Source organism: Doryrhamphus excisus, chromosome 17 (genome assembly GCF_030265055.1).
Source record: "Doryrhamphus excisus isolate RoL2022-K1 chromosome 17, RoL_Dexc_1.0, whole genome shotgun sequence".
NCBI lineage: Eukaryota > Metazoa > Chordata > Actinopteri > Syngnathiformes > Syngnathidae > Doryrhamphus > Doryrhamphus excisus.
This window is the reverse complement of record NC_080482.1, coordinates 9,890,344-9,917,224: the sequence shown is the minus strand read 5'-3', so window position 1 is coordinate 9,917,224 and position 26,881 is coordinate 9,890,344. Positions and strand designations below refer to the sequence as shown.

Below are 26,881 nucleotides of genomic sequence, written 5' to 3'. Positions count from 1 at the left end.
CAGCTGCAGCTTGCTCACCTGTAGATTAAAAAGAGTGAGCTGGAGAGCAGTAAATAAATAAATAAATAAGGCTCGAGTTCAAATTGCTGCTTTTAACTTATCGGTGGGAACAGACAGTGTATGTTTTTTTCACCTTTTTGGTGCAGCTGGAAAACAGTTTGTTGTTTTCTCTTAATTAAATAGTACTGTGGGGCGTTTAAAGGTCTAATATTGTAGTATGTTTCACCAATTTTACAGGTACTTTTTAAGGCCTTAAGACTCCTCCCCATACGATTGATACACTTTTCTCAGACAGGCATTAACTTGTCCTCACATTTCTCTTTTGTTTAAACACTTTAAAAGTTAACATTTCATTTGAATGTTGATGATCAACCTACTAAATTAGACACAAGTAATTGTTAAGTGTTAAGTGACTCACACGTATTTCATTCATCTAACTAAGCCTTTCGGCTGTAACGTTTTTGTATCCTTGTTAAAACCTATTCTCATGTCGTCATATTTTCCTCACACAGTCAGCTTCTTCTGTTTCATGTATTGTTTACAGTTTTGACGGTGAGCAGGCAGCCTATCCCAGCTGTCTTCGGGTACACCATGGACTGGTCGCCAGCCAATCGCAGGGCACAAACAGACAAACAACCATTCACACTCACATTCATAACTATGGACAATTTGGAGTTGCCAATTAACCTAGCATGTTTTTGGAATGTGGGAGGAAACCGGAGTACCCGGAGAAAACCCACGCATGCACGGGGAGAACATAAAACTCCACACAGAGATGGCTGAGGGTGGAATCGAACCATAGTCTCCTCGGTGTGTGTGTCTGTGCAGCCCTACTTAAACCCATTAAATTAATTTCTGCGTTATAGGAAGTCTCTATGTTATTTGAACAGAATACTACACTTGTATTTCAGTATGTTTTGACTAATAATAGACCGGAGTCTACCACAAAACAGTGAGCATTTTATTTAATGAAATAATTTATGAAACAGCAATATATTACAGCAATAATTGAACAGCAAGGTATGACTGTACTGTGTGCACACCATGCAATATCAAGGGAAAGGAAACATTTCAGTCCTTCTCACACTACATTTGTCTGCCTCACATCCACATATTGCATCTATAAGTTTTTTTTATATAGTGAATGACAAAGAAGAAAAAAAGAGGCTAAATGCTCTTCTGGCACGGTCCGATAAGACATGCTAACATGCACCCTGCCATTCCCTTATCTCACTGACATGCTCACGACGCCGCCGTGCCAGCGCTTGCACAGCTCGCCGTTATTAGTGCGATAGAAAGGGGGGCCCTTTTTTTTTTTTTTTTGCTTTGAAAAAACTGCACTCCGAATGTGTTTTTTGCTGCCTGCGCTGTAAGCAGGGTGAGTGACAGGGCAGCACTTATCCACCACACGCTGGCAGCAGGTGTTGAGCAGGTGTCGATGTCCTGTCCTCATTTGACAACATGGAGGACGACTGGACCCTGAGATAACCGATAGGAACCATCTTTCTATGTTAGGTTATTTACTTTACTATTTCTTGAAGAAAAAAATGCCCATTACTTTGAGACAGAGACATGGAACACATTTGTATTAAAACACAACACAAATCTTCCAATCCCACAGCCCGTTTAGGCAGAAAATTAGCTCTAAACTATAAGAAATAAAAAAAAAATGTTGGGCTTAACTTACTTGCACCGTCTATTGATTGCTATTACTACTTCTATTAAGATGCACATCAATAAAATAGTTTGATCCATTTGTGAATGCCACACCCCTTTAGGACTTAAGCGGCCGGACCTAAATGACTGGTGCTCCCTAATAAGCGTTGAAATCCATTACGGATCAATTTTTTCAAGATGTACCGACTATGCGACAAAATACAAAAAAATAATTGGCTCTAAATGACTGGCGCCCATTGTTGCCAAGAGATGAAATTTGTATGCTTTTGAATGCTGCAGCCCGTTTACAAAGGTATACAAAACTGTTTTGAGACCAGCCCGTTTAGTCGGAAAATTAGCTCTAAACTATAAGAAATTAAAAAAAAAAAATAGTTGGGCTTAATTTACTTGCACCGTCTGTTGATTTTGAGGTATTGTGAAAAATATACTTCTATTAAGATGCACATCAATAAAATAGTTAGATCCATTTGTGAATGTCACACCCCTTTAGGACTTAATCGGCCGGACCTAAATGACTGGTGCTCCCTAGTATTGAAATTTACAGATCCATTTTTTCAAGATGTACTGACTATGCGACACAATACAAAAAAATTATTGGCCCTAAATGACTGGCAGCCATTGTTGCCAAGAGATTTAAAATTTGTATGCTTTTGAATACTACAGCCTGTTTACGAAGGTATACAAAACTGTGGTGAGACCAGCCATGTTGTTTAGTCTAGTGTCAGTGCCGCTGAGGAAAAGACAGGAAGCAGAACTGGAGGTAGCAGAGATGAGGATGTTGAGATTCTCATTGGGAGTGACCAGGATGGATAGGATCAGGAAGGAGTACATCAGATGGACATTAAATATATTGGGACAGTGAATATATTGGTAGAAGGATGCTGCCAGGTAGGAGACATAAAGGAAGACCAAAGAGGAGGTTTATGGATGTAGTGAAGGAGGACATGAGGGTTAGTTGGTGTGAGAGAGACAGGGTTGGATGGAGGAGATTGATTTGCTGTGGCGACCCCTGAAGGGAAAAGCCCAAAGAGAAAGAAACTGACACTGGAAGTGTCTGCTGAAATCTGGGTTCGAAACCTTGAAAGGTTTTTACTCGGTTATCATGGAGTGTAAATACAGTAATGCATTTAATATCTGTCACGCTGAAAAGATACATGATTTTATGTTGTCATTTTTATGGCACAAAAAAGCTCAAGTGCTTCTTGTTTGACCTCATTATCTAACACAGGAGGCTAGTCATCTATCAAACTGCCGATTGCCATATGATTTTATTTTCGCCTTGAGAAATAACAACACCTGGTGCTGCTCCCGAACTCGTCCTTGGCCGTAGTCTTGATAAATAAACAGTGACGTGGACATTGTAATGGAGAGGCAAGCTGCCAGGTGGTGCGACATCCGCCAGCCAGACTGCGTGGCGCTTGGAATTTTTTAAATATTTTTTATTATTCCTTGCCTCTGCATGAATGAATGTTTAAGCTTTTGCCAAGTAGTGGCCTTCATAAACACTGTAGACGTAATAGCTGCTTAGAATGTGCTTCTTCAGCCATATTATACGCTGCATTCAAGAGCAGGGTATCGCAGATTTCTGCACTCATAACATTTGAATGAGCTTCAGTTTATCTTGCCACAGCCCATCTAGGCAGGGAAATGGCTAGACTGAATGTTGCCAAGTAAGTAAGGAAATCCTGCTTTCATTGCTTCAAAATTTTACAACAATGCAACATAATAATACAAAGTAAATATTTTTGAATTTTTTGAAGTCAGTTGAAGTTACAAACTAGCTAACTTTCTGCACAAAATAAGATGAAAAATAAATAAACAAATCAAGAATAAAGAAAATCAATCAATCAGTAATAAATAAATATAATAATAATAATAAAACAGCAAATAATAAAAACTAAAAAAACACATATAGTTGGTGGGTAGACAAATTATTTTTTTCAGATTAAAATGAACAAAGCATTATTAGAGCCCTGTAGACATGACAAAACACAACTATAGTCACATTTATACTCTTTTTATTTACAACATATTGCGCAACTGCAGGGTCTTGAGACACATGCTAACTCGCAAACTAGAGAGCTAGCGAGCTAAACGGTAGCCTTCAAGTTATTTCTTTTAAACTTAAATAGCCAAAAACTTACCACTTCCACACGGATAGGGAGGATAACTATTAACAGTTATTTAACCTTTAACATGAACATTAATCAAACGTAATAATTTTTTTCTGGGTACATGATACCATACAGCATCCATATCAAACATTAAACTTTCATATCAAGGCGGGGGCCTCAAACTAGTGTCCTGCGGGCCACATTTGGCCTGCGGGCCGCATGTTTGAGACCCCTGAACTAGTACTTTCGGTTCTGAAAAAAATGCCTCCATTTGCAGAGCATAAGCTCTTTGATAGTCTCTTTGATAGTCTTTTGAATTGAATTGATAAGAGGTTTTAAAGGAGGGGATTTAGCGAACAAAAGATACTGAAGGACTAACGGAATTTAATGATCAATAATTCAATTTTATTCTCTAAATAAAAGCTGTAAGCTCATAGAATATGGCTTTACATGAAAGAAACAATGGCTTATACTAGAAGTGTCACTTAGCTTTTATTGCCTTTTGTCCCTTCAGTTGTAAGCGTATCCAATAACAATTACGAGATGATGAGGATTTATGCTGCAAACATGCCTCTCCGACGATCAAACGGGAGAGAGATTTTATGTCATACCCTCACATCAACGTCAACGTCTCACGGGACACATTTCATTGCTCCCGTGTTGCCCTCTACAGTGACCGCCGGCGTACCATCGTGCACAAACAAGCAACTTTAAGGTTATTTAAAGGACAGTGATCAATAATGCTCCCGTAACTCCTACTTAATCTCCATAATGAGCTTTATTGCGGCAATTAATCACGTCTTAGCAGCCGCTGCCTGGCCTCCCCAAAGAACGCTGGCAGAATAAAGGCTGATCGGCGCGACGCTGCCCGTAGCTGACTCCGCAAAGCTCCCATGGCGAGTTGAGCTGCGATGGAGACCGTCTTCTTTGGACTTAAAGGAAAACGGCACTTTTTAGGGAAATTTGCCCATCTTTGCCCATTGTCATATAGCACATATAGCAATTGCTGATTGATGATTACTATATTTTGTATTATTCTGCAATATGTGTACTGTGTATGTGTGTAAGTGATCTGTAAAACTTTATTATTACATTATTTTTTAATGATCTGTGTGAAGTTGGTGATTCATGCAAACATGCAATGATGGCAAACAGGGAAATAATCAAGTTTAACATTGCAATGTATATATTTCAACATATTGAGAGGGGTCTAAAATTTCACCATACTGTGCAGGGGGCAGTCAATCGGTTACTGTTACCACTGTCTGTGTACTGCCAACTGAAAATAAACAAAACTCTTGTGCTTTTAGTAGCATGCCTGTTTTAGGACAACTTCATAGAGTAAGACAAAAATAAATTTCAAGGAAAAAAAACAGTCATGTTACCCCTGATGCATAAGTAACACATAACACAAGCTTGCCCCTTGCCGGCTTGTCAAATGCACCGTGTACATAACGAGACAAGTTTACCAAGTAACTTTAGATACAAACCAAAATAAATACAAACCAAAATACCTGTTTTAGGACGACTTCATGGAGTAAGACAAAAATACATTTTAAGGAAAAAAGCGATCATGTTACCCCTGATGCATAAGTAACACGTAACACAAGCCTGCCCCTTGCCTTCTTGTCAAATGCACCGTGTACATAACGAGACAAGTTTACCAAGTAACTTTAGATAAAAACCAAATTAGAGACAAACTCAAGAAAATATTATAACAATAATATTGTACAATATATATATTATACATATTATACAATATAATATTGTGGAGGCAGTGTGACCAACGCAACACAAGCTGTTAACTTACCAATTACACCATGTACGTGAATGAGGAAGCCACAGTGAAGACTGAATACATAATGTGCATTTTTTTCAATACAGATAATGACAAAATGTACTCGTTTCATTATTGTATCCGGCAAAAATGCATTATCTGAGACAATAACAAAATAAAAATAAAAACATAACGAGTATCCGGCTCATCTCTAGTGTTTATGTCTCACATAAGGATTGTGGATGATAAGCAATTTTTTTTAAAGTGTAGTTTTCCATTAACACGGCATCTAGTTAGTCCTATATAGTCCTATATCACTGGCACCCTGTGCCAAAATGCATGGCTTCATTGCCTCAATATGAAATGCAACAAAATCTCAATGGGATGCGTCTTTGATTGCCACAGCCCACTTAGGCTGCAAACTAGATGGGCCTGAATGACTGGATGTTGGTTAGTATTATTATTTGGGCAAATATATGAAACATTACAGTGCATTTCTTACATCAATCAAAATATAACTTTCCATTATTCACATTAATATTCAGCTATCTGATCACAAGCCCAAAAGGAGTAGGCTGAAGCAAAAGCTTATAAATGCCTACCCCTTTTTGCAAGATATAATCATGTTCATGCCACTGTCTTGTTTTCCCCTGTTATTATTATAATTATAATATTATTATTATTATTATTATCATTATTATCATTATTGTTATAATCTTTATCATTATTACCATCATTATAATCATTAATATTACCATTTTCATCATTATAGTTAACAATATTTTGATTTTTTTTGTATTATTTAATTTTACAGACTTCATTGCTTCTTGTAGAGTGCTGTATCATTACATCTGTTGTTTTCTGAAATCCGCAGTATTTGTGCTTTTATTGTCAATTTATTTGCCCGCTTTTTTGTAACATTTACATATCATTTTCTGGATTGCATAAATAAAAAAATAAAAAAATAAATAAAAATAATAATAAAATAAAAAAACACTAAAAACACACAAAAGACTTGAGACTGAGTCTGGTCAAGTGACCAACCCAAACATCAGTTTCTTCTTGTTAAGCCCTACCTGAGGTTTTTAGACGTGCTTTTTAGTTTGTGTGTGTCTAGTGTTGTGCATTAAAAAGCAAGGTTTTAAGTCTTTGCTCAAACCAATGACCAGCTCCAACCAATTAAAAGCCAACCTGATGAAATTCCTTCAAGACGTAATGCAACTACGACTACACATGAGAGCTCAATCCAGGAATGGTACAACCCATTGAAATGGCACAAAAGTTGAACCTAAATTGTCCGATATTGTAATCCGCCATCGCTACATTGCTTCAATAATATTTCATATTTAAATGCCACAACCGTTAGTCCGAAAAGTGCTGATGCATTGTCTAAAAACTGATTTGCAAGCTCACTTTGTGTATTTAGCAGACTACCTTTCTATTTTGGTCTGACACTAAACGTCTTAAAGAGCCAAGAGACATCAGGGACAGATGAGATTCACACAGCCGCTTGGCCTCTTATGATGAATGATTCCGCTTCCATTCTCAGAACTATCGATTCTGTCCCGCTCCTAATAGAAGGTGATGATGGCCCGGCAAGGTGAATCCATTAGCTTCTCGGAAGCAGCGCAAGCTACGTGAAGAGAGCTAATGTGGGTCCTTTCCCATTTGTCATCACTGGTGTCTACGCAAAGTGGAGGACACCCTCGAGTGGAGGCAGAAGAAAAGGGTGACAGGATGTCCAACACTGTATGATTTGGGCGTTTTATTATCTCATTCGGTTTGCTGTACTATTGCATGGGTATCTCGTTAGGTTGCATATCATTGGCTGGCTTTTCAGTCCCTGTTCTTGCAGTCATTGGCTAGTCTACTTGCCAATCATGAAATAGGCACCACTGATTGGCACCAATTTACATGTAGACAGTGTTAGATAGCATTTGGTAAGTAAATGTTTTTAGGCAAATATTATATATCATTTAGACCAGGGGTCTCAAACTCAAAATCGCGCCCCGCGGGCCAAATTGTGGCCTGCAGGACACTAGTTTGAGGCCCCCGCCTTGATATGAAAGTTTAATGTTAGTGCGGCCCGCGCAAGTTTGATATGGATGCTGTATGGTATCATGTACCCAGAAAAAATTATTACGTTTGATTAATGTTCATGTTAAAGGTTAAATAACTGTTAATAGTTATCCTCCCTATCCGCGTGGAAGTGGTAAGTTTTTGGCTATTTAAGTTTAAAGGAAATAACTTGAAGGCTACTGTTTAGGTCGCTCGCTCTCTAGTTTGCGAGTTAGCATGTGTCTCAAGACCCTGCAGTTACGCAATATGTTGTACATGAAAAGAGTATAAATGTGACTATAGTCGTGTTTTGTCATGTCTACAGGGCTCTAATAATGCTTTGTTCATTTTAATCTGAAAAAAATAATTTGTCTACCCACCAACTATATGTGTTTAAGTTTTTATTATTTGCCGTTTTATTATTATTATTATATTTATTTATTTATTACTGATTGATTGATTTTCTTTATTCTTGATTTGTTTATTTATTTTTCATCTTATTTTGTGTAGAAAAATAAAAAGTAAGATATTTGAGAACAGTGGAATGTTTTATCAGAGCTTTTCTTGTAGAAAATTGGAACCAAAGCAAAGTTTACCCCCATGGGTTTTCTCCGGGTACTCCGGTTTCCTCCCACATTCCAAAAACATGCTAGGTTAATTGGCGACTCCAAATTGTCCATAGGTATGAATGTGAGTGTGAATGGTTGTTTGTCTATATGTGCCCTGTGATTGGCTGGCAACCAGTCCAGGGTGTACCCCGCTTCTCACCCAAAGACAGCTGGGATAGGCACCAGCACCCCCTGCGACCCTCGTGGGGAAAAAGCGGTAGAAAATGAATGAATGAAAAGGATCCTCCGAAAATCCAAGAGGAAGACTAACGATCTAAAGATAAATTTAGCAAATGACTTTTCAATATACCTAGAAATGGTGTTTCAACCTTCCTTTTGCATTCAGCTTGTCATCTTACTAACTGCCATTAATATCAATCCATAATCTCACATAGACATAAATGTGTGTTTCTGTTTCTGTCCTAGCCAGGCCAAGTACCATCAATATTCCGTGGAATTCAGCCAAACACACAATCCATGCATCAACAGGCGTGTTGTGCTTTCACCACAAACAATTGTCCTTTTGATGTGTGGGCTTTTGCCACTTGGCTGCCTTTGGCCCATAGGCTCAATGACTTGAGTGTTTTTCCATGAAGGTCTTGTGACATTTCATTAGGGAGTCCCTCTGGGAGGTCCTTCATGGCTTTTCTTTCCTTCTAGCAGCCTGCAGCCTTGTGGGGGTAGTTCTTTCAGGCCATGTCTAGTAGACACAAAAACAGTTTATTGTAAGGGATTTGGTAGAGTTGATGGAAAATTATCATTAGGATGAAGGTCGTCAGTTGAATTTCATTTCTTGCATATCAGTGTTTCAAGTTTAGTTTTCATCATGTTTCTCCTCTTGTACAAAAGTAGTATGACAATTATGGGGCCGCACATTGTCCCAAGTGGTTAGCATGTTGGCCACACAGTCCGGATATCGGGAAGACATGGGTTTGAATCTCCGGGTACTCCGGTTTTCTCCCACATTCCAAAAACATGCTAGGTTAATTGGTGACTCCAAATTGTCCATAGGTATGAATATGAGTGTGAATGGTTGTTTGTCTATATGTGCCCTGTGATTGGCTGGACACCAGTCCAGGGTGTACCCCGCCTCTGAGGATAAGCGATACAGAAAATGTATGGATAGACACACAAGATACCTTCCAGACACCCCAAAATATTAACCAATTTTTTTTTTTATAGACAACAATAATTACAGAGGCTGCACGGCGGAGGAGTGGTTTGCGCGCAGACCTCACAGCTAGGAGACCGGAGTTCAATTCCACCCTCGGCCATCTCTGTGTGGAGTTTGCATGTTCTCCCCGTGCATGTGTGGGTTTTCTCCGGGTACTCCGGTTTCCTCCCACATTCCAAAAACATGCTAGGTTAATTGGTGACTCCAAATTGTCCATAGGTATGAATGTGAGTGTGAATGGTTGTTTGTCTATATGTGCCCTTTGATTGGCTGGCGACCAGTCCAGGGTGTAGCCCGCCTCTCGCCCAAAGACAGCTGGGATAGGCTCCAGCATACCCGCCACCCTAGTCAGGATAAGCGGCATAGAAAATGGATGAATGGATATTTTTGGGTAATAGTCTATTTATAACTTTATTTACATTATTTTAGCTGTCTGGATGACCAGCTGCAGGTCTAACTCGTTGAAAAGAATAAATTCTTCCATTTTTATGTGAAAGCAAACACACCTCATTACAACCATTGCTAGTCTTGACCCCAATTCCACATGAATACTCGTTGTTCTTGCATCCAAACATTCAGTGGTGTACTAGCAGGGATGTATTTTTAGCTCAGCAAAAAAAAAAAAAAAAAGTGTAACAGTGTAGCGCTTATGTAGTATATCATCAAACGTCCACAAAGTGACTTTAGACAAGTAAATCTTTGGCATGTTTGTGTCCTTATAATTGATTCTGTGTTACATTGCTAGCTTAAAATGCCACCCAGATACGGCTGGCATCAATCCCTCCCTCACCAAGTTTTCATCGACTGTCACATCTTATCGGCCCTTTGAAACACCCGGCATAGAGAGAAAAGAGGGGGGGTAGAACACGCACTCGACTCCCCACTCCTCTCAAAGAATGACTTTGCTAAATATTTCAAAGCTGGTTTCAAATGTCAACGTGCATTTTGCGGGTTAGCGGGAATGAAAGCAAGATGGTGCTTGGAAACTGACTTCAAATGGCAAACTTTTACATTTGGGAAGAAGAAAAATACAAGTTTGCTTATGGAGTATTTGGGTATGAGCCATGGTAGAAACAAAAACATGGGAACACAATAATGAAAATAATGAAGGCTAGCATTAGCATGCAACAGCACTTAAGTTATTATTCTCTCAGTATGTCAGAAATGTGCCTAAAAACCAAAGACAGTTTGCCTGGGATTTGAACCCAGGACAGCTTAAACCCAAAGCAAAAATCCTACCGTAGACTGGTTCTCCATTATTTCCTGTCATGCCCTGTTTTGCCCCCCAATTTGCAATACTCTTGAGAAACCGATACTATATTATTTATCTGTATTGTACAGAGTGAACTTGAAACTGAAACCAGCAGACCAGAGCAGTGAAGCATACAAGAATCATATTGCATGCTGAGTACAACAAATTCTTACATGTTGGCAGGTCTGCACTAATATTGAAAGTCCTCCCCCGCCCATGGATGGAGTACCCATCTGGCTGGATCCCAAGATAGTGCGACTGATTAAACTAAGAGGTCCCACATCTATGAATTTATTTTATTTATTTAAAGATATTTATTTTAAGATATGTAGCGAAGCCTCTATTTCATTTTGTATCAAAAGTTATGATTTTCCTTGAAATATATTATTCCATGAAGTCATCATAAAACAGGTGTACAACATACATTCATTCATTTTGTACCGCTTATGCTCACAAGGGTCGAGGGTGTGCTGGAGCCTATCCCAGCTGTCTTGGGGTGAGAGGCGGTTGCCAGCCAATCACAGGGCACATATAGACAAACAACCATTCACACTCACATTCATACCTATGGACAATTTGGAGTCACCAATTAACCTAGCATGTTTTTGGAATGTGGGAGGAAACCGGAGTACCCGGAGAAAACCCACGCATGCACGAGGAGAACATGCAAACTCCACACAGAGATGGCCGAGGGTGGAATTGAACTCAGGTCTCCTAGCTGTGAGGTCTGCGCGCTAACCACTCGACCACCGTGCAGCCCGTACAACTCACAATATAAGAATTTTGTTAATTTTCAGTTGGCAGTGGTAACATTAATGGATTGACTGCCGCATTGACTGGCCACAACATTAGGTACACCTCTCGTCTAATTTGGCTGGTGAGATAAAGTCATTTGGAAAACTTTGCTGAAGTACTGAAGGTTGTGTCTTTTGACAAAAACACAGTGAACATGGCGGATGATTCCCCTGTTTGCCGTCATGGCCATTTTGTGATGAGGAGGTCCGTCCGCCAACATGTGCATCCTCCAGCCAGACACACCTGCAAAAAGATGGAGTGAGAGACAGTCAGGAGAGTGGAGGAGGGGGGGAAGTTGGCAGCCAAGTTTGGGAAATTAGAAACACTCATGTGGCTTCATCGCGGCGAGGAGTCTCCGAGTCTCTGGGAAGCAGCACTTGACTTTGACAAGGTCACACTGGAGAAGCAGCAGGCGGGGTGGCGTGGTGCCGACGACCTCTCGCCGCCATGCTGCTGACCTTGTTGGACTCAGCGGCGCTCTCCATGCAGTTAATGATGGGGATGGCTTCCCAAAGTAGAGATTTGGTGGTGTCGGTGGCCGAGATTACAAATAGGACGTTTGGGATAGAGGAAGCACAGAGGTGAAGGTAACATTGGAGATCTTCGTTCATGGACATCACAATGGATGGATGAACCCAACGAATAGTACTCATCACACTCGTATTCAGTTTAGATTAAACGTTTCTGCAGGAGTAACACAGCGCTCATGTCATACAGAGGATTATTTTAGTGGTGTGTCGATCATGAACGAATGGGTCAAAAGAACTAGTTCTTTTTTGTGAATGGAATAAGGTCACTGCCCTTAAAATACCCGTTCAGTCTGTTCAGTTGCAAATGCTTTTTTTTTTATTGGCTGGAGAGTCAGTTCACCGTTCCTTTTGTAGGGCGGGACTTATCTGCGTGCTTGCCTGTCTTATCCTATCGTGATGCCTTACTCTGTGGGTTAGCTGACTGAAAGACAGAGACCGAGAGATTGACCTCATTCATTCCGTTCACAAAAAAGAACCAGTTCTTTTGACTCGTTCGTTCATGACCGACACACCACAAGTCACCACATGTTGTTGCGCTGTTGAATCGGAACAAACGTGAACATGAGTGAACAGATTGACTCGACGTGGCTGACCGGGTATATGCACAGGGGGGAGATCACAGGCTAATGACCAGTTCACCGAAATTATCGAAATGAATTGATCTTTTTACTGAATCAACCGGAATGATCCGGTTCACTGAAATGAACGGTTTTGCCCACCACTAGATTCTTGACTGGTGTTTTTGAAGTCAGTCATTTGAAACAGATGGTTGAAACAGTGGTTAGCGTGCAGACCTCACAGCTAGGAGACCAGGGTTCAATTCCACTCTCGGCCATTTCTTTGTGGAGTTTGCATGTTCTCCCCGTGCATGTGTGGGTTTTCTTTCGGGTACTCCGGTTTCCTCCCACATTCCAAAAACATGCTAGGTTAATTGTTTTTTTAATCGTTTCATATTATCTACATACTGTATTGTATATAACTCTGGGAAAAACTGTTGATTTTGTTAATACTTGGGTTGTTTATATTGTTTATTTTTCTATATTGTGTATTTTGTACTGCTTAACTGACTCTGTACTCTTGCTGCAGTGCAATACAAATTTCCCCACTGAGGGACGAATAAAGGCATATCTTAATCTTAATCTTAATTGTAAAGAATATACTTTTACTTTATTTTAGTTTAATTGAACTTGATTCAGGTTTCCTCCTACATTCCAAAAACATGCTAGGTTAATTGGTGACTCCAAATTGTCCATAGGTATGAATGTGAGTGTGAATGGTTGTTTGTCTATATGTGCCCTGTGGTTGGCTGGCGACCAGTCCAGGGTGTAGGGTGTGCTAGAAAATGAATGAATGAATGAATGCATTTTTGCAGTAGAAAAGCGTTGACGTCAAATAGAATACCTCTAACTCAAAAACAGCAGAGTGCTCCTGTCATATAGAGGATCTTGGACAAGCAGTTTTTTGCAATAGGTCCTTAAACCAGCAGAGCTCTTTGACAAACATTATTGCAGCAGATTCCTGCAGCGTTCATTCAAGCCCTGAAGAGAAAATCCCCTTTGTGAATAGATGTCATGTTATTGCTGATCCACTCCAGCAAAGTGATCAAGTAGAGCAAATGTCCATTAATTACCAGGATGGTAAAAATCTGCGCTGGTGTGGTCACTGCACATCATTAAATCTACAATGTTCATACCGGCAACATGTCCCACGGTGCTCATCTGCCAGGCGGTGAGGATTATCCATGGCGGCCTGCCTGAGAGCTGCGCAAACACAATAAGCACTTAGCACTGCTAAACAAATGAACATTGGATTGTATTACAGCCATCAATCCAAACAAAGTTGCGACAGATGGGAGGGAGGATTTATTCAAGTCTGCAGAACTACACTGGAGGGATTAACAGTGCAAGTTGTTATTAAATTTCTACACTGTTATATTTCTGAGTTTGATTGCTTGTGGATGTAATGTTGCATGACAACACTGCAGAGAAAACCCCCGCCAGCTTCCTCTGATACATCTCTCCCTGTGGTACCATAAGGTCTGTGCACCCTCCCCTCTAGGCATGCATTATAAGAAGAAAGCCAATTTAATCTTCAAGTGACACAATCACTGGCGAGGGACCTGTTTTGCTGCACCGCCTTAGCTTGAGAAAGAGAAAGCGTTGTCCTCTTTGTCGAAGTTTGGTCATTTTTTTTGCAAAAGTTATAAGATAAATGCTATTAAAAGTGCAATGAATGACTATAAATGCAAAGCCTAGCAACCTTGTAAGTCCATTTTATTACCATTTGGACTTTTTAGCAAAATGTTCCCATGTTCTCCTGCATGTACCAACCAAAAACGATATAATAGTCTACAACATAGAATATACAGTGATACCTTGGTTTTTGGATTCATTCATTTTCTATTCTGCGTATCCTCACGAGGGTCGCCGGAGTGCTGGAGCCTATCCTGGGTGTCTTCAGGCGAGAGGCGGGATACACAGGGCAATCACAGGGCAGATATAGACAAACAACCATTCACACTCACATTCATTCCTATGGACAATTTGGAGTCACCAATTAACCTAGCATGTTTTTGGAATGTGGGAGGAAACCGGAATCAAGTTCAATGAAACTAAAATAAAATAAAAGTATATTCTTTACTATTAAACAACTAATATGTAAAACTATTGTTTGTTTAAAACTAAAAGTAAATTTATTGTAATTTATTGTTTAGTGTCCTAAAGCTAAATAAAATGTGTATTAAATAAAAGTAAAATAAAACCAAAGTTAAATACAGGAAAAAATAAATATAATGCATATTGTTTACAGTATTTGCGTGGGTATGCTGGAGCCTATTCCAGGGGACTTCAGGCAAGAGACGGGGTGTACACCCTGGACTGGTCGCCAGCCAATCACAGGGCACATATAGACAAATATAGACGGAGAAAACCCACGCATGCATGGGGAGAACATGCAAACTCCACACAGAGATGGCCAAAAGTGTAATTGAACTCGGGTCTCCTAGCTGTGAGGCCTGCGTGCTAACCACTAAATATGCCGATTGCGAGCTGTGGGGGAACACACATACACAGAGATGCCCGAGGGTGGATTGGACAGGTCTCCTAGCTTTGCGGCCTGCACGTTAACCACTCGATCACCATGCAGCCCCTTGATTTTCATATGCCCACAAAAAACTTTGCAAGGAAAAACAATTGAATCAATATTTAGTTTTTATATTGGTGAAATAAAACACTGATTGTTTGTTTCTTTCAGCTTTTTCCTGATTAAGGAGTCAATTTACGGCCTTTTTATTCCGGATGCCCTTCCTGACGAATCCCAATGATGCTTACTACTGGAGATTCGAACCCAAGGGTCCACTCCAAGGTGCAGAACACAATCAACTACACCACAGCAGGCTATGAATAAAAAGGCAATGATATGGCTAGGAAATGTACACATTCAACTGAGTTGTAATTGCAAGGATTGACCACTGGGTGTGCTGTACATGGAGGCAGTACCATGTACAAAAATGTGTGTGGCGGCCATTTTGCTCCATTTCAGCAGTCCTCAAGTTCCTCAAGATGGACTGTGGTGGTTGTTTTCTTCTCATCAAGACTTCCTGTGCCATGCAGGAAGTGACAACATTGAAATAACATCTACTGACGTGTGATTTCCTCGGCTATGCTACAGCACGTGGACCTTGTGGACCTCACAAGTAACACAGGTGAGTCAACTCATGGCTTGTCTTCTTGCTAACGTTGCTGCTTGCTTATGCTGTCAAGGTTTTTTCCTGCCATCATTATGCATGACGCTTTTGTTGCTTCATTGTCTAGTGCTGCCTATTTAAGCTGTGCCAGTGTTGGCGCAGGTTGTTTTCACGCTGTCTCGTGTATGGCTGCTCATTTCTGCTGCTATTGTGTTAGCATGTGTTTGCTTGACTGCTGTATTGAATGGGCATATCCTGTTTGCAATGGCCGCATCTGTTCATTTGCTTGTGGACGGATTTATTCTAAAAAAAAAAAACAAAAAACATGACTTTGACAGTTAGGCATGCTTGAAAAGATCAACTTCTATGTTTTGAAAAAAAAAAAAAAAAAAAAAGCCGCTTCACTTAAGTGGATGTTTTTACCCGTCTAGACTAACTTCCTGGTGATAAGCTCCAGAAGTCAATATTTGGGCCTTCTTTCGCTCAAGCTGATAACCTCCCTACATCATGCCATGTGTGTATTTGCCTTTAGACATGAGTAAATTAGCTAAAATGCTAACATGCTAACAGTCATCATGCTAGCACCTAGCAAGACAGCCTCAAGTCCCAAAAGTGTCCAGGAAGTCCGATAGTGTCCCCACATCATACCATGTGTGTATTTGCCTTTAGACATGAGTAAATTAGCTTAAATGCTAACATGCTAACGGCTACCATGCTAGCACCTAGCAAGAGGGCCTCAAGTTTAGAAAGTGCCAAGGTGTCCTATAACCTCCCTGCATCATGCCATGTGTGTATTTGCCTTTAGACATGAATAAATTAGCTAAAATGGTAACATGCTAACAGTCATCATGCTAAAATAAAAACATGACTTTGACAGTTAGGCATGCTTGAAAAGATCAATTTCTACGTTTGAAAAAAAAAAAAAAAGCCGCTTCACTCAAGTGGATGTTTTACCCGCCTAGACCAACTTCCTGGTGATAAGCTCCAGAAGTCAATATTTGGGCCTTCTTTCGCTCAAGCTGATATCATTCAGCCGCTCGACAGCAGCCGCTCTGTTTCCGGCCCTCGTCATCTTGACATCGCGACGAGGCACTATCCGACAGGGGAGCTCCCCCCCAGTCATTGCTTCCACCTGTGTGACAACAAGGCGGCCTTATCTGCTAAGCCCCGATGCCAGCCAGGGCCATGGTGCTGATGAATAGACACAAGGTCGCGTCACCTCCCTCTCTGTCTCCATCTCACTTTCACACTCACCCGTGAAGATGCCATGAGCAGTACGAGTATTGGGAGTTAACCAAACCCAACTAGGTCATTAAAAAGAGCCCCAAATCATAAGCAAGTACATGCTTTATATCATAAAAAACAGTTATTGCTTGCAAACATTGTATTACATCAACAGATCCCCACTGAGTGACAGACTGTCAACTGTTTGTCCAGCTCAGCTCCTTAGATTAGTGATCCATTCATCTTCTATGCCGCTTATATTCACTAAGGTCACAAGATATGCTGGAGACTATCCCAGCTTCAATTATTATAATTTTTAAAATGTGATTGATGGTTTGATTCTCTGCTTGTGTATCTCTGTGTGGAGTTTGCATGTTCTCCCCGTGCATGTGTGGGTTTTCACCGGGTACTTCGGTTTCCTCCCACATTCCGAAAACATGCTAGGTTGCCTGAAGACAGCTGGGATAGGCTCCAGCATACCCACATGACCCTAATGAGGATAAGCAGCATAGAAAATGGATGGATAATGACAATCGACGGCACAATATTTTTTTTATGCAATAAAAGTTTCAAAATGCTGTGTGCTGGAGCCTATCCCAGCTGTCTTTGAGCGAGAAGCGGGGTACACCCTGGACTGGTCGCCAGTCAATCACAGGGCACATATAGACAAACAACCATTCACACTCACATTCATACCTATGGACAATTTGGAGTCACCAATTAACCTAGCATGTTTTTGGAATGTGGGAGGAAACCGGAGTACCCGGAGAAAACCCATGCATGCACGGGGAGAACATGCAAACTCCACACAGAGATGGCAGAGGGTGGTTATCGAACTTGGGTCTCCTGGCTGTGTGGCCAGCACGCAAACCACTCGATTGCCGTGCAGCCCAGCAAATGAAACTTATATATATATATTTGAAGTACCCAAAGTGAAGTGTGAATAAAGAGCTTGAATAAAAATACTACATTGTTTTAAAGTACCAAAAATGAAGTGTGACTCAAGATTCTTTTAAATACGCCCACACACAGTCAAGGGTTTTTAATTAAAAGCCAGTGTGACAAGTGGCCTATTTCTTCGACAACTGTTTTAAATCAAGTGTGAGAGATAAAGTTTTTTTTTTTTTTTTTTTTTTAGGGAGCCCTTATCAAAGTCATCTCTTTGACTGCTGGCTAATTCTTATTCTCTTTTTTTGGGGGGGGGGGGTTGGACACAAGGATAAAGTTGTTGAGCTGTCCATCTTCTACCCGCTGCACATGCTCAGTGACTCCTTATATTTGGATTTTTTTCCTCCATTTTTAATTTTTTAAAAAGTCTCATTTGGGCTGCACGGCGGACGAGTGGTTAGCGCGCAGATCTCACAGCGAGGAGACCCGAGTTCAATCCCACCCTCGGCAATCTCTGTGTGGGTTTACTCCGGGTACTCCGGTTTCCTCCCACATTCCAAAAACATGCTAGGTTAATTGGTGACTCCAAATTGTCCATAGGTATGAATGTGAGTGTAAATGGTTGTTTGTCTATATGTGCCCTGTGATTGGCTGGCGACCAATCTAGGGTGTACCCCACCTCTCGCCTGAAGACAGCTGTGATAGGCTCCAGCATACCCACATGACCCTAATGAGGATAAGCGGCATAGAAAATGGATGGATAATGGCAATCGATGACACAATATTTTTTGATGCAATAAGTTTCAAAATACCAAAAATGAAATGCACTTATCCTCACGAGGGTCGCGAGGGTGCTGGAGCCTATCCCAGCTGTCTTCAGGTGAGAGGCGGCGTACACCCTGGACTGGTGGCCAGCCAGTCAGCTAGGTATGAATGTGAGTGTGAATGGTTGTTTGTCTATATGTGCCCTGTGATTACCTGAAGACAGCTGGGATAGGCTCCAGCACCCCCGACCCTTGTGAGGACAAGCGGTAGAGAATGAATGAATGAATGAAAAAGTCTCATTTGTGTTCTGTGGACTAATACGTATTTAAGTGTGACCAACATGCTAAATTTCTCACACTACTATAGCTACAGCATGGAGTGAATGTGATATCCTGGTGCTTTTGCATTGCTAGTTGTAGAACGGGAGCATGCATGACGACAGATAAAACATTAAAGTGTCCACCGCAATAAGAACGCTACATCTCCTGGCTCCTTGTACGCTGCATGTCACTGTGAGTTTGCCTGCATCATCAGCATAACAGCTAAAAAGGCCCACTCTCCTAACAGGGAGACATGATGAGCTGTGAAACATTTATGTTTACTTTCCATTTGTTCTTCTTGGAATATAGAAGAAATAAAACCTAAAACGCCTCTCAGACGGCACCCGCAGACGACTGAAGTGGATTTGTGAGCAAATGAGCTCCGATGTTTGTGGTTTCGACCTTCAGAAGGGGGTGAAAGGCGGTAATAAAGCACTTGTCACAAAGCCAGCCCGTCTGTGAGCGCCTTTTGTCTGCTTAATGTAAGATGCGCGCGTCCACCGCCGTCACTGCCAACATTCCGTCTTCATTCATTCTGGACCATTGCTCAGATACACACAGCAGGTGCAGGACCACGGCCAGCACTCACAGGCTTCACACTTGGGTATCATTTATGAAAGTATCATTGACCCATCTAATAATAAGGAAGTACTCATTTAAATGTGTTTTTCTCCAAATAACAATCCCCCAAGTACAATCAATATTTGATATGCTTATTAGTGGCTGGTGTTGATTAATATACAGTAAATATAGTGAAGATAGTTAAAGGACCTCTGAAGGTTTAACGTTACTACCATAAATATGGTAATGGTAATGGTAATGGTTTTATTTCATTTGAACATGCATCAGATTACAATTGAATGCATCACATAATCAGTTCACAGTTCCACATGTCCGAAAGGAGTAGGAAGAAGCAAAGCTTATTAAATCCTACCCCTCCATCTGGTACTTTTACAATCAGTAACTGCTTGTAACCTCCCTGCATCATGCCATGTGTGTATTTGCCTTTAGACATGAGTAAATTAGCTAAAATGCTAACTTGCTAACAGTCATCATGCTAGCACCTAGCAAGAGTGTCTCAAGTTTAGAAAGTGCCAAAGTTGTCCTATAACCTCCCTGCATCATGCCATGTGTGTACTTGCCTTTAGACATGAGTAAATTAGCTGAAATGCTAACTTGTTAACAGTCATCATGCTAGCACCTAGCAAGAAAGTCTCAAGTTTAGAAAGTGCCACGGTTGTCCTATAACCTCCCTGCATCATGCCATGTGTGTATTTGCCTTTAGACATTAGTAAATTAGCTAAAATGCTAACATGCTAACAGTCATCATGCTCCCACCTACCAATACAGCCTCAAGTCCCAAAAGTGTCCAGGAAGTCCGATAGTGTCCCCACATCATGCCATGTGTGTATTTGACTTTAGACATGAGTAAATTAGCTTAAATGCTAACATGCTAACAGTCATCATGCTAGCACCTAGCAAGAGAGCCTCAAGATTAGCAAATGCCAAGGTTGTCCTATAACATCCCTACATCATGTCATGTGTGTATTTACCTTTAGCCATGAGTAAATTATCTTAAATGCTAACATGCTAACGGCTACCATGCTAGCACCTAGCAAGAGGGCCTCAAGTTTAGAAAGTGCCAAGGTTGTCCTATAACCTCCCTGCATCATGCCATGTGTGTATTTGCCTTTAGACATGAGTAAATTATCTTAAATGCTAACATGCTAACGGCTACCATGCTAGCACCTAGCCTTTTTTTTGTTTGTTTTTTTTTAGTCCCGTACCGAAGTACGAGGTGATATGACCATCCAATGACATAATGGGTACCATAGTAAGTGTCAATATAGTGATATGTATAGCACATCATGACTGGTTCAAGACTCTTCATCCTTGTATTTAGCAAACATCAACTGCTTGTATTGTTTCTTGAATTGGCTCATCGTTGTGCATTGTTTGAGGGTCTTACTCAATCCATTCCATAGTTTGATTCCACATACTGAAATGCGATGGCTTTTTAACGTAGTCCTAGCTTATAAGTGTTTTAAATTTAGTTATTCACTGAGATCATATTTGATCAATATGACTATATAATAATATAATATATATAATATATGAACAAAAGGGCTATTAAATTCACTCCCTAATTTAGATTTCGGCCTCTCCTCCCTCGCGCGGCGTTGGAGATCTTCGCAGCGTTGGAGCCCTGCCACAATGTAGCTTCATGTCCTTGAGCTTCTATCCATTCCTCCCGCCTGGCTGCCTTCCTCCGTGCTCCGTCACCCGTCTCCCTCCTTCACACCAGGAAGATTTTCTAATATCCATTACTTCCACCAGGGTCAGTGCAATCCCAGCGGGTCCGCCAAAGACGTGGCAGGTGGCGATAAGGGCCTTGCTCCAGACGCCGTAATAACTTAACAAATCCCTCGGTGACCCACAATGCTCCTTCAGTGCCACTGCTGTATCGCGCTGTTTTCCATAAAGTCGTTGAAATCAATCGGTCCATATTCATCAATGGGACTAAATTATAATGTACGTATTTGGTGTAAAAAATTAACAATAAACAGCCGGCGTCTTTTTGCATCTTTTTGGGAGCTAACCTACAGCTTTTTATCTTTTTACCGTTTTCTCCCAGCATCCCCAAACTCCCCCCAGCTGCCCATCAAGCTTAAGTCTCTTTCAAGTGGCAATAGTGTTAATGATTCATTCCCCTTGTAATCCCCTGCTCAGGCCGATAAAGCCGGCGACGGCTGCCGTTATTTGCGGCAGTTTTTTGCCATTGTTTGCGCTTTTAAATTAAGCTCGGGTTGATCCATCCGCTGAGCCTCTGTGAGCGGAGCTGCTCTAATAGATTAACGCTACGCCACAAAGAAACGCTGTTTCTAGGTATAAGCATTTTGACACTAATCGTGTCTCATATTAAAAGCAAAAAATCCCCTCGGTCATTTCAGTCCTGCCATGGAAACACCTTAATCCAATCCGGTTTCTTAAAATGTGATCATTGTATCGCATTAGGGCGGCACGGTGGTCTAGTGGTTAGCGCGCAGACCTCACAGCTAGGAGACCAAGGGTTCAATTCCACTCTCGGCCATCTCTGTGTGGAGTTTGCATGTTCTCCCCGTGCATGCGTGGGTTTGCTGGTTTCCTCCCACATTCCAAAAACATGCTAGGTTAATTGGCGACTCCAAATTGTCCATAGGTATAAATGTGAGTGGGAATGGTTGTTTGTCTATATGTGCCCTGTGATTGGCTGGCGACCAGTCCAGGGTGTAGCCCGCCTCTCGCCCGAAGACAGCTGGGATAGGCATTTATAGTTTCTACTTTTTAAAGTAGCATATCAACAATTAGTGCATCTATTTTCAAAGACAAGTGAGTCACAGGAGATTTTTTTTTAAGGGTCACCACATGTCCCGGCATTGTGCAGTTCATCTAGTAACCACTAGAGGGTGTTTACGCCAAACGTCGTTAGTCATAGAAATAGTACACTGTAAAGACATGGGAAATATATTTATATATGTCGTTCATCTTGTGGCCACTAGAGAGAGTTTGGTAGGTAAGTTCATTAGACGACAACTAATCACATTCAATGGAAAAATAGGACGCTTTAACAGGAAATAGGCCACAAGTGGAAAAACATGAACCCGACCGGGAGTTATAGTTGATTGTGGCCACTAGAGGGCACTGTTGTGCGGCTTGATTTTAGTAAAATTTCAGGAACTTTGAGATGCTTTGGAAATTCAACCCACACAGATGACCTGTTATTATATTACCCTGGTAAATAATTTCATGGGAATAAAAGTTCCTGGAAATGCTGGGTGGAAAGGAGATTTATACCTGCAGTTCAACTTGTGGACACCAGAGGGAGATTGTAAGTTAGGGACTTTCATTCATTCATTTTCTACCGCTTATCCTCACGAGGGTCGTGGGAGTGCTGGAGCCTATCACAGCTGTCTGCGGGTGAGAGGCGGGGTACACCCTGGACTGACTGGTCGCCAGTCAATCACAGGGCACATATAGACAAACAACCATTCACACTCACATTCATATCTATGGACAATTTGGAGTCGCCAATTAACCTAGCATGTTTTTGGAATGTGGGAGGAAACCGGAGTACCGGAGAAAACCGGGAAGAACATGAAAACTCCACACAGAGATGGCCGAGGGTGGAATTAAACTCTTGTCTCCGAGCTTTGAGGCCTGCGTGCTAACCACTTGACCGCCGTGCAGAGTTGAGGACTTACTTATCCAATTAGTCTGAAAAATAGGAGACTTTGGCAATGATTTTGTTGCATATCCATTCAATCTATTTTCTATGCCACTTATCCTCATTTGGGTCCGGGGGTAAAGATTGAATCATGTATACAGAGCAACATTTTGGAAATGAGAATGTGGGATGATAAACATAAAATTGAATAATAATATAATAAATATTTCTACATTAATACAATATGGAGAGGCGGGGTACACCCTGGACTGGTCGCCAGCCAATCACAGGGCACATATAGACAAACAACCATTCACACTCACATTCATACCTATGGACAATTTGGAGTCACCAATTAACCTAGCATGTTTTTGGAATGTGGGAGGAAACCGGAGTACCCGGAGAGAACATGCAAACTCCACAAAGAGCGGGGAATCGAACCTGTGTCCTAACCACTCATCACCGTGCAGCCAAGACTTACTTATTACCGTGTGTAATAATAACCGTGTTAATTAAAGGTACAAAAAACAATTGTCATTGGGGATCCTCATACCATGTGTATTTGCCTTTCGACACGAGTAAATTAGTTAAAATGCTAACATGCTAACAGTCATCATGCTAGCACCTAGCAAGAGAGCCCCAAGTTTAGAAACTGCCAAGGTTGTCCTATAACCTCCCTACGTCATGCCATGTGTGTGTTTACCTTTAGCCATGAGTAAATTAGCTAAAATGGTAACATACTAACAGTCATCATGCTAGCACCTAGCAAGAGAGCCCCAAGTTTAGAAAGTGCCAAGGTTGTCCTATAACCTCCCTACATCATGTCATGTGTGTATTTACCTTTAGCCATGAGTAAATTAGCTAAAATGGTAACATGCTAACAGGCATCATGCTAGCACCTAGCAAGAGAGCCTCAAGATTAGAAAGTGCCAAGGTTGTCCTATAACATCCCTACATCATGTCATGTGTGTATTTACCTTTAGCCATGAGTAAATTAGCTAAAATGGTAACATGCTAACAGTCATCATGCTAGCACCTAGCAAGAGAGCCCCAAATTTAAAAAGTGCCAAAGTTGTCCTATAACCTCCCTGCATCATGCCATGTGTGTATTTACCTTTTAGACATGAGTAAATTAGCTTAAATGCTAACATGCTAATGGCTACCATGCTAGCACCTCTCCTTTATTATTGGACATTGCCAAGTTTTGGAATCATCCTGGGTTGTTTCCTGAATGTAACAAAATGCTCCCATGGTAGTTTCAGGATTATGTATTACCCCAAATACCTCAATATACTGCATTATTCCTCCGTTTCCTGCAAGCCACACTGCATACATTCCTTGACCTTCAAGTTCTATATTTCCATCATTAAAACAGAACGCCTTGCCATTGTGGAAGTGTGACGCGAGAGGTAATTCGCGCCCTGAGAAGCGTCAAATTTAGAATGCACCAACAGCGACCCATATTATCTTTTGATTCAGTCAAAAGCCCCGGAGGGTGTTCTAATGTTCCAATGTTCCAGCCTCCCTGCGTTATAATTGTCACATCACCGCGGTTGGCATATAGGCCTCCTTTTGTTTGCCGCTCCAGCTCATCATTGTTATTCTCGTGTAGGTGTTTAAATGAAATATCCACACATGGAGTGTTTTAATCATATTTTACTGGTAGCTGTCAGGTGCCACTAATTCCTGGCATTTTACAGGACGATGTAATAAGACAAGAATCTGAGATAGAAATCAAGGAACGTTGTATAAAATATGTAAAATATGTTGTATAAACGGGCAGCACAGCGGTCGAGTGGTTAGCGCGCAGACCTCACAGCTAGGAGACCAGGGTTCAATTCCACCCTCGGCCATCTCTGTGTGGAGTTTGCATGTTCACCCCGTGCATGCGTGGGTTTTCTCCAGGTACTCCGGTTTCCTCCCACATTCCAAAAACATGCTAGGTTAATTGGCGACTCCAAATTGTCCATAGGTATGAATGTGAGTGTGAATGGTTGTTTGTCTATGTGCCCTGTGATTGGCTGGCGACCAGTCCAATCACAGGGTACCCCGTCTCTCGCCCAAAGACAGCTGGGATATGCTCCAGCACCCCCCACGACCCTCGTGAGGAAAAGCGGTAGAAAATGAATGAATGAAAAATGTGTTTATTTATTTTTTATAAATTATTATTATTTATTTATTTTAAACATTACTTATATAGTATTACTTATATAAACATTGCTTATATAGTCCTGTTTGTTTCTTTTGTTCTTGTCATTGCAATTGTGGTTGTTGATGTTGTTTTTGTCTCTTTCTGTATTGTCCTCCTCTGTTTCTTTTTTCTTCTTTTCTATCCCCTCCTACTCCGGTCTGGGTGCTCCAAATTTGCATAACAAAAAAACATCAAATCAAGCCAAATAATACTCCATATAACGGTGGATGTGAGTGTGAATGGTTATTTGTCTATATGTGCCCTGTGATTGGCTGGCCACCAGTCCAGGGTGTACCCCGCCTCTCGCTCGACGACAGCTGGGATAGGCTCCAGCACCCACCGCGACCCTCGTGAGGAAAAGCGGTAGAAAATGAGTGAATGAATGAATGAATGAATGTTGTATAAACTACTCTTACTTAAAACTGTCTTGTTCATAGTTACTACTTTAGGGCTACATTCACACTCAAAAAGATGTTTTGTAACTTGTTAAGCATGTTTGAAACAAATAAACCATGACTAAAATGAGCAATTAGTCAGCCACGCTGCATTGTGATTAATGCCATTAATTTGCTCTTGAGCCACAACAACACACAGCGACTCAGCGTACTGGATGCCAACCTTGTGTTACACATGTGGAGGCTCTGCGGAGGGTCATGAATGACAATGAGTTGGCGTCCTGCCGCCACATGCTGGTGATGCTGATCATAATACAAAACAATGATGGCATTTGGGTCTAGTTTTCACTTACTACCAACAGCTTGTTTTCCTTCCACTGTATTTTTATTCCATCCCTTCCATCTCCTGTCGAGGCTTCCTTCAGCTTGCACCTCCCTGAGGAGAGTGGCTTGAGTGAAGGTGGAGGACCTGCAGGACACTGATAAGTCATTTCCTTTAAAGCCCGGCACCAAAGACACACAATGTGCAAGGAGCAGCAGCACAGTGTGGAGAAGAGCTCTGTCCAGGGTGTACAATATGAAAACATATAAAATAGTAAAGGATACTGCGTCAAGCTGTCTTACTGATGCTGCCCAAGGACAAACACGCATCTACAATATTTGGTAAAAGAACGATTGTTGTTTGTTTACTTTATTTTACTCTTTTAGTTAAAGGCTTTGTTGGAACTATTAATTATCAACACGGTGCCACAAGTACAAATCTTAAGCCTTCCTAACATAACACACACATAAATCAACATAATGCTTGTATGCTATAAAAAGGGGTACACCCTGAACTGGTCGCCAACCAATCACAGGGCACATATAGACAAACAACCATTCACACTCACATTCATACCTATGGACAATTTGGAGTGGCCAATTAACCTAGCATGGGGAGAACATGCAAACTCCACACAGAGATGGCCGAGGGTGGAATTGAACCCTGGTCTCCTAGCTGTGAGGTCTGCACGCTAACCACTCGCCCGCCGTGTCGCCCCTCAAATATACAGTTAAACACAAAATTACTCATTTTTTAAATCTGATTCAGCATGGTCTGTGCCGTAAGTGTGTCTAAATGCTTCTATCATATAAAATTTACTCAAATTTACAAATAAACTCAAATTATTAGATTAATTCAGTGCAAACCTTTAATCAACATAATGCTTGTATCTTATTTTTTTA

The 26,881-nt window shown here is 41.1% G+C and overlaps 1 long non-coding RNA gene across 1 annotated transcript in view; it reads left to right on the top strand.

Annotated features, from left to right (window-relative positions):
- The first annotated feature begins 15,522 nt into the window (after positions 1-15,522).
- The window catches only part of LOC131105753 (uncharacterized), a 67,417-nt gene continuing 56,058 nt past the window's right edge, over positions 15,523-26,881 (top strand). Inside the window, exon 1 of the long non-coding RNA XR_009119986.1 lies at positions 15,523-15,688. This is a non-coding gene — a long non-coding RNA (uncharacterized LOC131105753). The remainder of the gene's footprint in view (positions 15,689-26,881) is intronic.